The sequence below is a fragment of the Notechis scutatus genome, chromosome 2, assembly GCF_049901735.1.
Source record: "Notechis scutatus isolate UNSWTSFEM ecotype Mainland chromosome 2, rNotScu1.2, whole genome shotgun sequence".
Taxonomy (NCBI): Eukaryota; Metazoa; Chordata; class Lepidosauria; order Squamata; family Elapidae; genus Notechis; species Notechis scutatus.
In genome coordinates this window covers 17,120,745-17,135,150 of record NC_142010.1, presented here as the reverse complement: position 1 = coordinate 17,135,150, position 14,406 = coordinate 17,120,745, and the positions used below count along the sequence as shown (strand labels likewise).

At 44.6% G+C, this 14,406-nt stretch overlaps 1 protein-coding gene across 1 annotated transcript in view; it reads right to left on the bottom strand.

The window, feature by feature from the left end:
• The window catches only part of DDAH2 (DDAH family member 2, ADMA-independent), a 50,818-nt gene extending 36,765 nt beyond the window's left edge, over nt 1-14,053 (bottom strand). Inside the window, exon 1 of the mRNA XM_026685438.2 lies at nt 13,722-14,053. The gene's annotated coding sequence lies outside the window, so the exon portion shown is untranslated. The remainder of the gene's footprint in view (nt 1-13,721) is intronic.
• Nucleotides 14,054-14,406: the final 353 nt, after the last annotated feature.

Here is a 14,406-nt window from a genome sequence, read left to right as displayed (position 1 = left end):
TGAGGGAAAGCTGTGAAAATTTTCCCTCAAACGCAGCAGCGTTTCACTTAGAATGCTACACTTGCAAAATGCTTTTATAAAGCTGGTCATGAGTCAAATTCAGACAATCATTCCAGGTTTAAAAAACAACAACAGCTTTTTACCCATTTAAAAGAGACCTATTCAAAAGAGGCACCTTGATTATTATTTTTCCTGTCCCTGTAAAAATAAAATAACTAGAAGCATGTCCGTTTCTAAATCGTTGTAGAAAGAAGCGAGCAGGCATGCCCATTTTTTAAGTGACAAGATTTGCTTCTTTCAAAAGAACGATGGATGCTTTATCCATCTGAACTTTTATGCAGCGAGATTAATTGAATGATTAACACCTAGTTAAAATAAAGGTTTGGTGTTTTTTTTACTGTTTCCAGTGAAGCAACAGCCTCGACTTTTATTTTATTTTATTCATTGGGACCTAAAATCCTCCCTGTGCTGGTCATCACTGCAGCAAGCCATGGTTGGCATAATCTTTGTGAGCAAAATAGACTATAATCGGCAGGATTTTCACTAAGCCTGGTTTAACAAACCATAGTTGGTGTATTCACACAGCTCCTTTGGCGGGAAGATGCAACCGTCTATTTCAGAGGCAGGGATAAAAATGCTGAGAAAGCCATGGTCCTGTTATAGCTGCGGCCCCCAATTTTTGGGCACCCAGGGACCAATCCAGAGGTGGTATTCAGCAGGTTCTGACCAGTTCTGGAGAACCAGTAGCGGAAATTTTGAGTGGTTCAGAGAACTAGCAAATCCCGCCTCTGACTGGCCCCGCCCCCATCTATTCTCTGCCTCCCGAGTCCCAGCTGATTGGCTGGGTCTTCTTTGGTTGCCCTGCACAGGAGAACGGAGCTGGAAAGCAGGTTAGTGGGGTGAGGAGGGAATGGGGATTTTACAGTATCCTTCCCCCAGGAGTGGGGAGGGGATGGAGATTTTACAGTACCCATCCCCTGCCACACCCACCAACCCATGCCACGCCCACCAAGCTATGCCCACAAAACTGGTAGTAAAAAAAAATTGAATCCCACCACTGTGCAACACTCAGTTGAATCTTTGCATGTTTCTGTTCAGCAGGAACTCTGCTTTATAGTGCAGAGCAGAAATTCCACGTTTACATGCTGATCCCGGTGGAGGGGCTCTGTACACAGAAATTCATTCCAAGGTAGTTGCACCCATTTTCAGCCAGAGCCAACCACTGTAATGCTATAAGCATGCCTCCTTCACTATCTAGTTCAGGCAGTCCTCAGTTACGACTGTAATGAAGCCTGGTCCTATGGACACATGGTAAGTGGGTCATCACGTGGCTAAACTAATCTTGCAAACTTTTTTTAGTGGTCATAAACATCAATTTGTGAGTTCGATCCTAAGTAGAGGCAGATATTTCTCTCTCTGGGCACAATGAGAATATATCTGCTGAACAAAACTCCACATTGGTGACAGGAAGGGTGTTAGGGATAACATTGTTTACCCTAACTGGTTTGGGTAAAAATAATAAATATGGTATCATGGTTTGTTAGTTAAAGTGTGTGTAACTTTAACAGCAAGAATGTAATTAAGGGTGTGGTTGTAAAAGCACTATATAAGAAGCGAGGCAAATGCAGCTCTCTCTCTCTCTCTGGCTTACTGATCTCTAATTACTGAATGGATTGATGACTGCGTTCTTGCTGAAAAGGGGAGAGAAGAAGGAGTGTTGATTTTTCTCAACGGAGAGATAGTAAAAAGATTGGACTGATTTAATGTAAGTGAACTGACATTGGCTATTCAACACGGACTTTGCAAATAGAGTATCCCCGACAAGACTTGACTGAAATTGATATATGACTAATGGATCGTTTATTTTGACTATACTATAATTCTTAAATGGAATAAACTATATTTTTGATAGCACAAGCGTATCTGTATTTTTACTGCGTGTTAACTAGAAAACTTATCTCACACATTTACCTGTCTTCCTATCTGACTTCGCTGTACATTCTGTTTAGTTTGTTTTCCTTAACACCCGTTGGGGAATCCAGGCTTAACAAAGGGCATCCGGCCATTAAACACTCTGCTAGCTCCATTCAGTTGCCCAGATTCCACCTGCAAGGGTTGTTAAATGATGGTGATAAACATCGATTTTCTGCAAAAACATCATAAATCATAGTCATGGTCAACATCATAAACCATGGTCATGTGACCACAGGTTGTGCAAGCTGTCTTAAATGTGGTCTGGTTTCTGTTGTGGTTAGCCGGCAGCAGGTGCAGATGGCTGAGGAGAGCGAGGACTCTGATGAGGGGCCAGGACCATCAGGGAGTGGACTGCTGCCTTCAGAGATTGTGGGGGCTGGCAGCAGTGACGAGGAGGTTCCCGAGGAGCCTGTGCCAAGTGTGCGTGCACGCAGGATTGCTCGGAGGAAAGAGCAGTTACAGCAGCACAGGCAACTCGGGACTAAGGCTGCAAGGTAATGGCCCTTCCCTCAAGAGGATAAAAGCCAGGTTTGGAAAAGCATTCTTTGCAGACAGCAAAGAAGCTCTGAAGCTAAACTGGTGGACATCTTATTTCTTGTTTGGAGAATCTTGTAAATTAGTTCTTATCTTTGGGGTTTTGGCAACCTTGACAAACAACTTGGCAAGGCTCTTTCTTGTCAGAGCTAATTGTTGGAAAGCAGCCTTTTATCTGTAAAAGGAACGGAATTGTGATTAAACCTTAAAAGGTGGGGGCTACTGCCTTTGTCTGTGTTTGCTCTCTGGGAACCCAGTTGGGTCAGAACAGTTTCTGAGCATCTGAAATGCAATCAGAACTTTGGAACCAGTTCATAACTGGGGGGGATCCATGGTAACTTTGAACAATCATTAAGTGATCGGTCGTAAGTCAAGGACTACCTGGAAACCGATCAAGTAATGGATCAAAGAGAAGGGCAGAAGAAAATACGTATTGCTCAGGGTTGAACTGTGCAATCCTTAATGCAAGCAAACAACCAAGCTCAGAGAGAGCCAAGGACTCCACTAGAAAATTCCTATTGAAAAAAAAAAAAAACAAGAACTGTTAAATTGAGTTTAAGAAACAAGCTAGGGATTAGCTTGTAACAATGGTGGGGGAATGGAAGGATTTATATTCCTTGCAGACAGCTGGTCATTTGCATTCTTTTTAGAGAGTCACTGAGGCCACTTGGGGGTTTGTCTAGGTCCTCAGGGTCACCCAAGTAGTGCAAATTTGTACTACTTGGTCACCGTGACCCTGTGGACACAGGCAAACCTGGTTCAGTATTTGGTGGATTAACCTGTTGCACAAATGCAGCCCATTTCAACAATTCATGATACAGCAGAGGTGTGGGCAACTCTGACTACTTTACAACCTGTGGACTTCAACTCCCAGAATTCCTGAGTCAGCCCTGTCTAGGGCACCAGGGTAGAGTTAAACAGCAGCTCCAGAAGACCCAAGAGATGAGTAGCATTGCTGAAAAGATGTGATTGCTTCATGCTCGCTTCTGGGCCAGGGGAAGCATTGCATTGGAGTCTTAGTATTGGAAGCAATCTTTTCTTTTTTTTTCAACTAAAGACTGAAAAAGTGCAAACTTCATTTGACCTCCATTATGCTTTTGGGTGCAATACAACCTGCTATTTGTCACCTTTAAAGTCATTCACGACATCGAGCCAGGTTATTTGTGGGATCACCCTCGTCCGTTTCCACTCATCCCATTAGATCAACCTTGGCAACTTTAAGATGTGTGGACTTCAATTCTCAGAATTCATGCTGGTTGGGCAAAAGTTGTCAAGATTGAGAAATGAAATAGGGTAGGGTAGGGTAGGGTAGAGTAGAATACTATAGAATAGAATAGAATAGAATAGAATAGAATAGAATAGAATAGAATAGAATAGAATAGAATAGAATAGAATAGAATAGAATAGCTTTATTGGCCAAGTGTGATTGCCGTTCCTCCTGTCTCCCAAGGTTATTCTCACAGCCCATTACAATCCCCAACGGTGGGCACTGCAGAAGCATTAGATCCAATCAAAGAGGCACGTTCATCAGGGAATGTCATCTGATTAGGACCTTTCTGTAGATCAGGGGTGTCAAACTTGTGGCGTCATGGCAGCGTCACGTGACATATCGGTACCTTTCCCCCTTCACTAAACTGGGCATGTGATGCATCCAGCCCGCGGGCTGTGAGTTTGACACCCATGGTGTAGATGCCTGCTCTCTGGAATGCCATTGACGAATGTATCTTTTCTTTTATGTATACTGAGAGCATTTCTACCAAGACAAATTCCTTGTGCATCCAATCACACTTAGCCAATAAAAAAGAATTCTAATTCTAATTCATATGCCCCTGGAATCTGGTTGGCTTCAACCTTGCTGGCTTTTCATAAAGTCTTCAAAGTGTGGCTGTTTCCCCAAATTTGGGGAGTCACAGGATGCTAATGGGGCCTGCAAGATGGATACGTTATTTAGGAGACCTCCGCTGACTTAGCTACCCTGAGACCTATGCTTAGTAGTTGTTTCATGGCACTTGAGTTTTTAACCCTGTAGCAGCTGCCCAGAGTCCCTGTTGCAATGGGGGAAGCCGTACAAATTGACATAAAGAAATAAATCAGGAGTGACAAGCTTAGCAGTGAAATAAGACCAAAAAGAAAAAGAAAAAAATGCCTGCAGCCACATAAGTCTTAAAGTTAGAAAAAAAAATTCATTGATATACAGATAGGTTTTTCTTTTTAAAGAAGTATGTTTTCAGTTAACGTAGATTAGAGGAGGAATCAGCCTCCTAAGGCTAATGGCCCTTATCTCAGTCCCGTGAGCCCCTTCCAGACATAATAGCCACAAAAAGAGCTTGCTTTGCAATTCGGCTGTTTTGGCAAAAGAACCGATTCATTGCAAAAGGCAAAAAAAACCTTTCAGCCCAGGAATCTGGACTTCTCCACAGGCCTGCACACCGCCCACACTTTCACGCACGCACATTTTTCTTCCCGCAAGCTGAACTATGGAAGACACCAGCGGAGGTCAGCAGGGGTCACTATGGGTGGTTACTGTACATCTGGACTGTTTAGAAAAGGAAGCTGGGCCTCATGGAGCAGAAAGAACTCTGGCTAAAGGGAGCAGCCAGGATGTACTAAAGCAGGGAAAAAAATGTGATGTATATTTCTCTTTCAAAGTTTATTGTGGGGCGGGGGGAGATGGAGAAAACCCAGAAGGAAAGAAAAAGGAAGACCATGAGACGAGCAAACTCGAACTACCCGTCCACGACGGCCTCTGTAGAATATAAGAAAAAAACATGGGTGTTTGGGAACAAGAGACGCTCAGATATGGCTACGTATCTCTCAGAGAATCTCATTTAGGAAAAAAGTCTGTGACAAGAGAACGGGAGGCAAGTGCCGAGAATGTTAAACGCTCTTGTGGTTTATAAAGGAGGCAGAAGGTGAAGGAGAAACTTCCTCCCACTGAGTTTATCCAGCTGTTATCCATTCAACCAAGATTGGGGAAAGAAGCCGTAACTCATAGAACACAGAATCATGGAGCTGAAAAGGAATCTGAGTCTTCTAACCTTCTAGTTCAACCACCTGCTAAAGGCTGGAGAACCTTATACCAGGTGTCTCCAAACTTGGCGACTTTTAAGACTTGTGGACTTCAACTCCCAGAATTCTCCAGCCAGCTTCGCTAGACTTCAACTGTATGCCTGCTTACTCTCTTGTAATCCCTTCCTCTGCAATCTCTCCAGTCTAGGGAGTAGGGGGGGGGGACCCAACAGGCATGGTTGAATGGGGAATTCTGGAAGTTGAAGTCCACAAGTCTTAAAGTGGCCAAGTTTTGGGACCCCTGCCTTATACCACCCCAGTGACATGCCTATGTCCAGCCTATTTTTGAAAACCTCCAGGGATGGAGTTACCCACAACTCCAGGAGATAAGCTATTCCATCAATTAATTGTTCTCAATGTCAGAAAAAGGTCTCTAGGTTGGATACGCAGATGACCCAGGTTCGAGGTTTAACCCCCCAATGGCAAGAATAAGATCCCTGGTCAGGATTTTTAAGCTGAGTCATCTTGATGCCGGGAGAATATTAGACTCAGCTCTGCTCAGCCCTGACTTTTCTCTCCTTTATGGGATTCCAAGTTTTATACACAACACGGGAACAGAAAAACACCCCCTGTGGCAAGAATTGTCTTCCATGCTTGTCTGCGGATTAGAAATCAACTTTAAGGCTCCCTCTCCAGTGCCAGCAATTAAGATGGTATCATTATTATGGACTTTGGAGCGGTTCGGTGGCCTAGAGGAGGAGCTCTCGCCTCACAATCAGGAGGCTGTGAATTCGAGCCTAGGGAGAGGTAGGTATTTTCTCTCTCTCTCTCTCTCTCTCTCTCTCTCTCTCTCGGCACACTTAGAATATATCTGCTGAACAAAACTCCACACTGGCGACAGGAAGGGCATCCGGCCATTAAAACACTCTGCTATCTCCACTCAGTTGCCCGGACTCCATCCCGCGAGGGATTGTGGGATCGTTAAAAGAAGATATTATGGGCTTTGCAGGGTTTTCTCCGTGGTGGCCCCATTGTCTTTGCAACTCTAAAATTTAGGAGATCCTTAAACACTCTTCCTTTCAAGACTCCCTTCCACTGATCCTCCGTTTAGCAGAAATGCTTCTTACTTCCAAGGCATTTGTTGAGATATGAAATGAATACACTTCTTGGTCACTTCTTCCCTATCTCCTTTTGGGAAAACACAGCCCCCTCCTCTCCCCAAAAGTGCAAAATATTTAAAATCAAGGATTTTCAACCCTTGTACTTCGAATTTACATTTAACCCCCGTGTAACATAGATTTTAAGTCTCCTGCTTAGGGGCTTCTCTGAATCTGCATTGTTCAAAATACTCTGCCACTCTTGATAGTAGGGGACTCATAGGATAGATTTGGACAGAGATACAATTCTGTATCCAAAATCTCATTTGGGAACCACTCTTTATTAACTAGCATATTTATACATATTTACTGATTTATTTTGCCAAAGCCTACAAAAACCTTCCTGGTGCCAAATAAACTCTTCCCAGTTATCCGGGTAACCACTGTGATTGTCCCATTCATTGTTTCAGTGTCACACAGGTATAAAGACGTAGGTTAATACGTTTCTTTAAGCTGTGGGTTACTTAATTTATGGTTGGCTGAGCAAGCCAGTCTCCTGGTTCACACCTAATGCTATGGCCTAAACCAGGGGGTCTTCAAACTTGACAGCTTTAAGACTTGTGGACTTCAACTCCCAGAATTCCTCCTCCAGCCATGTTAGCTCAGGAATTCTGGGAGTTGAAGTCCACAAGTCTGAAACTTGCCAAGTTTGAAGACCCTTGCCCTAAACCATGGCTTACTTCTTAGTGGCTAGTTCCCTACATTATTTTAGGCCAAATATATAATACTATACTTTTAACACAATATTGTAAGGTAACATTGAGCTGTGGTGGTGCAGTGGTTAGAATGCAGTGTTGCAGAATAACACTGCTCACTGTCAGCAGTTCGATCCTGACCAGCTGAAGGTTGTCTCAGCCTTCCATCCTGCCGAGGTTGGTAAAATGAGGACCCAGATTGTTGGGGGCAATATGTAAACCGCTTAGAGAAGGCTGGAAAGTACTATGAAATGGTATATAAATCTCAGTGCTACTGCTATAATCTGGAGGGGTCTGGGCCATAACTGAGTGACAGAATACCATTTTTTTGTATGCAGAATGTTCCCGGTTAATGCCCAGCATCTCCAAATAACCCAGATAAAGATTCCCAGTTCAAACCCAGCAAGATATGTAATATCAGATACTTGTTTGTTGGTGCTGTGTTTTCTTAAAGCTAAACATACCCTAATACAGAAACTTCTTCTTGGTTTCTAGGCCCTTCTCCATCTTCGCAGCCTTCTCCCAGATATAAGAGCTGTGGTGGCGCCGTGGTTAGAGTGCAGTACTGCAGGCTACTTCTGCTGACTGCTGGCCGCCTGCAATTTGGCAAATCGAATCTCACCAGGCTCAAGGTTGACTCAGCCTTCTATCCTTCCGAGGTCGATAAAATGAGGAGCCAGATTGTTGGGGGACAATAGGCTGACTCTGTAAAAACTGCTTAGGGAGGGATATAAAGCACTGTGAAGCGGTACATAAGTCTAAATGCTATTGCTATATCCCAGTTTGTCAAGTGGCACATACTTCCTGCCACTTATGGATAATCACTGGAGCTCACTTCTCAATACTAACGCTATTGGAAAGCTCAACCCTTAAACCCTCTTCTTCAAATTTCTCACACGGGCGTGTAAAACAGGGATGGGAAAACGATGGCCCTTTTATGACTTTCGGACTTCAACTCCCAGAATTCCTGAGCCAACCAAGCTGGCTCAGGAATTCTGGGAGTTGAAGTCCGCAAGGTCATAAAGGAGCGCCATCGTTTTCCCATCTCGGGCACAGAAGAAAGTGAACTGCAAGCCCAAAGGACTTGCTGGTAGACAGACTCTTAGTCTTCTCTCTGTTGATAAGGAACATAAGAAGGCAAGTCAGTGACCCAGCAAGAGCATATGAGCTTTGTCTTACCCATAAGCCTCTTTTAGTCCAAACCACTTTGAGTGGGAAAGAGCTCAGGGCATGCTCTCACTTCCCATGTAAATCACCCATTTAACCTTCATGCTCCAGAGATACCACTAGGCGGGTTGGCATTATTTACTGCTGATGTTACAATTGGACTCTTTATCACCAAATGCGAACAGTCAGGTAAGTTTATCAAGAAGCAGTTTTGCTAATCAACCATGAGGTGACTCCAGGCCAGCCACGCTGGACATACAAATGAACATTCACTTACCCCAACAGGAATCGTAAAACACAGATGCAATCAAGAGGAGCAAACGGCTACAGAGCTGAAATGAGGAAAAGTCCTCTAGGCAAAACACAAACCTTGTCAAGGAAAGAAATATATATTGTTTCTTTCTTTTACTGCAGAAGCTCCCTCCCCACCCCTAATTCTTCTCTGGACCAGTTACTTTTCCATATTGTTTTCAATCCACAGCAAATTTTCTTCCTCTCTGCAGAGAAAAAAAACGATGAAATTCATAGCCAGGGAATTCTTTCCTTCCTTTCGGTCTGGTTCGGTCATGGAAAAGGAAGCCAATTGGGCGTGTGGGATCAGAAATCATAAACTTTGGGTGTTTGCATGTTTAAGAAGGAAGGAAGGAAGGAAGGAAGGAAGGAAGGAAGGAAGGAAGGAAGGAAGGAAGAGAAGGAAAAGGGATAGAAGAGAAAGAAAGAAAGAAGAGAAAGAAAGAAAGAAAGAAAGAAAGAAAGAAAGAAAGAAAGAAAGAAAGAAAGAAAGAAAGAAAGAAAAAAAAAGGAAGGAAGAACAAGAAAGAAAGAAAGAAAGAAAGAAAGAAAGAAAGAAAGAAAGAAAGAAAGAAAGAAAGAAAGAAAGAAAGAAAGAAAGAAAGAAAGAAAGAAAGAAAAGGAAGGAAGAACAAGAAAAAAAGAAAGAAAGAAAGAAAGAAAGAAAGAAAGAAAGAAAGAAAGAAAGAAAGAAAGAAAGAAAGAAAGAAAGAAAGAAAGAAAGAAAAGAAAAGAAAGGAGGGAAGGAGGGAGAAAGGAAGGAAAAGGAAGAGGGAGGGAGAGAGGGAGGAAAAGAAAGAAAGAAAGAAAGAAAGAAAGAAAAGGAAGAAAGAAAAGGAAGAATGAGAAAGAGAAAGAAAGAAAGAGGGAGGATTGGAGGGAAGGAGAGAGAGAGAAAGAAAGAAAGAAAAAGAATGAAAGAGAAAAAAGGAGGGAGGGAGGAATTGCATCCAAGACAAAATATAACATCTTTTTGCATATAAAAGATGCATCTACTTTGGCATTTTAATTTAACAATCAAGACTTCATTGTAGAGGCCAACTTCAAAGGTTCCATTGAACCCCAAACCAAGGCACTCATTTATGGCGTATTTATTCTTCATCTTCTTTGTGGGTTTTCCCACCCCACATTATGAATGTATGAGATACAGTGAACTGAGAGAGATCCCTTCAAAGCCCCATCCAGTGAGTTTCTATGCTGAGTTGGGGCTAAAATCTGGATCCATCCATGACCCCTTTTATCTCCAGACAATAGGATTACCAACTTGCTGACTCAAGTGGTCAGAGTTACAGTTGGATGCTACTAGATTGGCACCAGGTTTTTTTTGGGGGGGGGTGGGGGGGGACAGAGTAGTTCTCTCAGTGACAATTCAGTTTTGCACAGAGCAATTCAGGTTCATCTTAATATTTGCCTCCCACTTTTTCTTCCAACTCTGAACACCAAAGCAACTAATGCAACCATGCCAAAATAACAACGGCAGCGATATTAATTCCCTAAAACTAAATCCCACAACAGACTACTAGTGAAATTTCAAAGGCCTCTCTATTACCATTAAACCAGATGCCCCACTACCACCGTCCAAAAACCCTTCTGTAAGAAGGATGTGGCTTACATTATAGAAACTCCATCATAGTACCAAATGCATGGGAAATTAAAATCAACTTCATACCATTCCGCTACTCCAGTAAATAGTACAGAAACAAAAGATGAAGCACATACTATAATCAAGAACAGACTGCCTTAATGCGTTCCGCTCCAGAAAGCAGCCTCTGTAGCGAAGATGACAGGATACACCCTTGAAGTGAAAAAGTTCATCCTTGCAGCCAAGAAAAGAAACACTGGAAACTACAATCAACATTATACAAGGCAAGCTTCGCCCTTTTACAATGGTTTGTCCGGCTTCGTCTTGGCGGATGTGTGAATCTGGCCACTAACTTTTCTTGCTCTTGCAGATGAAGACGGAGATTAAATCTGGGTCCCTCTGCAGAGCATTAAGCCTCTTAAACACTCCTTAGCCATCAAGCTAACTTTGGACCTTCTCATCAAGTATGTTTGCTCTTTTTACCTGGACATACCCATGATTTGTTCCACTTTGCTAACTTCTTTAGGGATTAACCACAATCTGTTGCCCATCTCAGCTACATCTCCTCCCTTTTAAAAAAAAATAATTTTATTGAATAAACATTAAAAACAATTGAACACAGTGTGACTTTCTTGGCCATCATTTTGGCCATACAAGCTAAACGGTTAATTTCCTTTTCCCCTTATGTTATTAGTATAGTGCTAGCTGCATATTATTTCTATTTACATTTATATACAATTATATACATATTTACAACCATCTTTTATACTCATACATTCGTATCATCTCGTATTTGTCCATTATATTCCATTCTCTTTGGTTTACAAAACTTTAACTTCCATTTCTATAAAGCGTCAACCCTTTCTTTTTTTTTGACTCTAGCCATTGATACATTTTACTCCAGACCTCATCTTACTGTCTCACCCTTATCTTTGATTTATAAAGTTAGTCTGTCCATCTCTGCACAGACTAATATTTTCCTTATTATTTCACTTTCTGTGGGGGCATCTTTGTTCTTCCAGTCTTGGGCATACGCCAATCTTGCAGCTGTTATTATATGTATAATTATATTGTTCCTTTACTGTATTTCTCATTAGCTACTATCTCCTCCCTTTGTCCACTCCTTGGTTGGAAATTCAAGAGACCCACCACAATTCTGGGACACCCTCATGCCCAGCAAATGAATCTCCAAGTTCTTCCTTCCTCCCTCAAAGAAATCCAGCAAGTCCTTCCCCAAATTATAACACCGGCTTTGTGCTTGGGCAATTTCAGAGTCCTCGTGGATTGAGGGTTGGATGGCTAACTGCTAGAACAGCTCTTCCTTGGATGACACACTTCAAAGATGCTGAACCACAATTTTTATCGCCTCCAACCTTGGCTGGGAAAATGACAGCTGACATCTAAGGTATCTGGAGAACACTGGTGGAGAAGGCCTAGTTAGGAGTGGAAGAGAAATGTGGCCAAAGAGCCAGCACCCTAATCTGTGAATTGGGCATGTCTAGTTTAATTAAAAGGACTAGGAGTGACATGATAGCAGTATTCCAATACCTATGGGGCTGCCACAAAGAAGAGGGAGTCAAGCTATTTTCCAAAGCCCCTGAGGGAAGGACAAGAAGCAATGGGTGGAAACTAACCAAGGAGAGAAGCAACCAAAAACTAAGGAGACATTTCCTGACAGTTAGAGCAATTAATCAGTGGAACAACTTGCCTCCAGAAGTTGTCAATGCTCCACCACTGGAAGTTTTTAAGAAGAGATTGGACAACCATTTGTCTGAAATGGTATAGGGTTTCCTGCCTAAGCAGGGGTTGGACTAGAAGACCTCCAAGGTCCCTTCCAACTCTATTATTCTGTTATTACCCCTGAACATCTGTTGGGCTCCTTCTGATGCATCCCGCATGACAAAGACATACACACACTGTCCCCCTTGAGCGGTCCTTTCCAATAGTGGGATTCAATTTTTTTTACTACCCGTTCTGTGGGCGTGGCTTGGTGGGCGTGGCAGGGGAAGCATACTGCAAAATCCCCATTTCCTCCCCACCCCACTAACCTGCTTTCCAGCTCCGTTCTCCTGTGGCAGGACAACAAAAGAAGACCCAGCTGATCAGCTGGGACTCGGAAGCAGAGAATAGATGGGGGCAGAGCCAGTCAGAGGTGGCATTTGCCGATTCTCCGAACTACTCAAAATTTCTGCTACCGGTTCTCCAGAACTGGTCAGAACCTGCTGAATACCCACCTCTGGTGCTTTCCCATCCATACCACTCAGCTCAATCTCCCATATTCTGCCCCCCAAAAATACACTCTTTTCAGGCAAGGAGACCTAATAAGACCTTCCAGAGCCCAAAGCAGCTTCAGGGCAACCTGTAACCTCCAGCCCACTCCCTTTTCTTAAAACCAATCAATCAATCAGAATAGAGCTGGAGGGGACCTTGTAGGTCATCTAGTCCAACCCCCTGCCCTGCTCAAGCAGGAGAGACCTTATACCATTTCAAACAGGTGGCTTGTCCAATCTCTTCTTAAAAACCTCCAGCGATGAAGCACCTCACAATTTCTGAAGGCAAAGCTGTTCCACCCGGTTAATTGTCCTAGGAAGTTTTTCCTGAATTCCAGGTTGCTTCTCTCCTTGAACAGTTTCCTTCCACTGCTTCTTGTGTTGCTTTCTGGTGCTTTGGAAAATAAGTTGACTCCCTCTCTTCTTTGTGGCATCACCTCAAATGCTGGAAGACTGCTATAGTGTCACTCCCTAGCCCTTCTTTTCTCTAGATTAGCCACACACAGTTCCTGCAACCGGTCTTCAGGTAGGTTTTAGTCTCCAGGCTTATCCTAGTTGCTCTTCTCCGGCTCTTTTTTTTTTTTTCCAAAGTCTCAACATCTTTTATTTATTTATTCTTGGTAATGTGGTGACCCCCCAAACTGGAAGCAGGATTCCAGGTGTGGTTCTTATAGTAAGGCTTTGTAAAGGGGTAGTCACTCCTGCTTCGCGGGAGGTTTTGATTCTATGCCTCTATTTACGCAACCAAGGGCTGTTTGTGGAAATTCCTCCTTCCCCGAGGTGAAGTAACACCCCCGCCCCACTCTCTTAAAGCCATTACGAGGCTCGCCCCAAATCTCTTCCCAGGAAGATCACCCCGCTCTCCTGAGAATCTGGGGAAGGCAGCCGACCTGCTCGCCGGGGTGGGGGAGAAAGAGCCGCGGAGTCGGGGATCCCTGCCCCACCCACGGGCTCCACTCCCACTCCTTGCACCGTCCTTCCCCGGCTGCTCTCCCTTCCCCCCGCAGGAACCCCGGCCAGCCCCGCCACTCCCCCTCTTTACCGCTCCTTCGGCGAGTCCATTCACTGTGGAAAAGTCCCGTCTCCACTCCTTTTTTTGCTTCTTCTCCTCCTCGCTGGGCGACTCCCAGAGAAAAGGACTGAAGAGAGTAAGGAAGGTGTGGGTGGGGAGGGGGCGGGAGTGTTTCCCGCGAGGAGCTCCTCGTATCTTTCTTTCCCCTCCGGACCGGAGCGCCTTTCTCTTTCGCCCGCGCCGTCCGTCCGCCTCCCCTCTTCCGCAGCTTGACGGACGCTTGGGCAGCGGGGAAGGGCCGGCCCGGGGGCGGGATCGACCCACAGACGCTCAGCCGCCCCCCACACACACACCTCCCCGCGCACTCCTCCTCTTTCCTAAAGCAGCCGCTCGTATACCGTGGGGGAGGCGGGGCGCGCGCCGGCTTCGGCTCGGACGCCTCTGGACGCGCGCGGGAGGGAGAGGTGGGGGGCTGGTGGGGCGGGAGCGCATTGTCTGGAGGCTGCGGGGTGGGTGGGTGGGAGAGGGAGGGGCTCCGGCAAGCCCCTCCCCCTCAGGGCTGGTTGCAAAGCAAAACACCCGCCCTCCTCCCTCCCTCCCCCCACCCAGTCCTCCCACTCCCACTTCCAGGCGTCGGTCCAAGAATGGACGCCTCTCGCGACGTGGGAAAGCGAGGAAGGCGTTTTCCCTTCGCGGAAGGGAGAGATCGGATTCA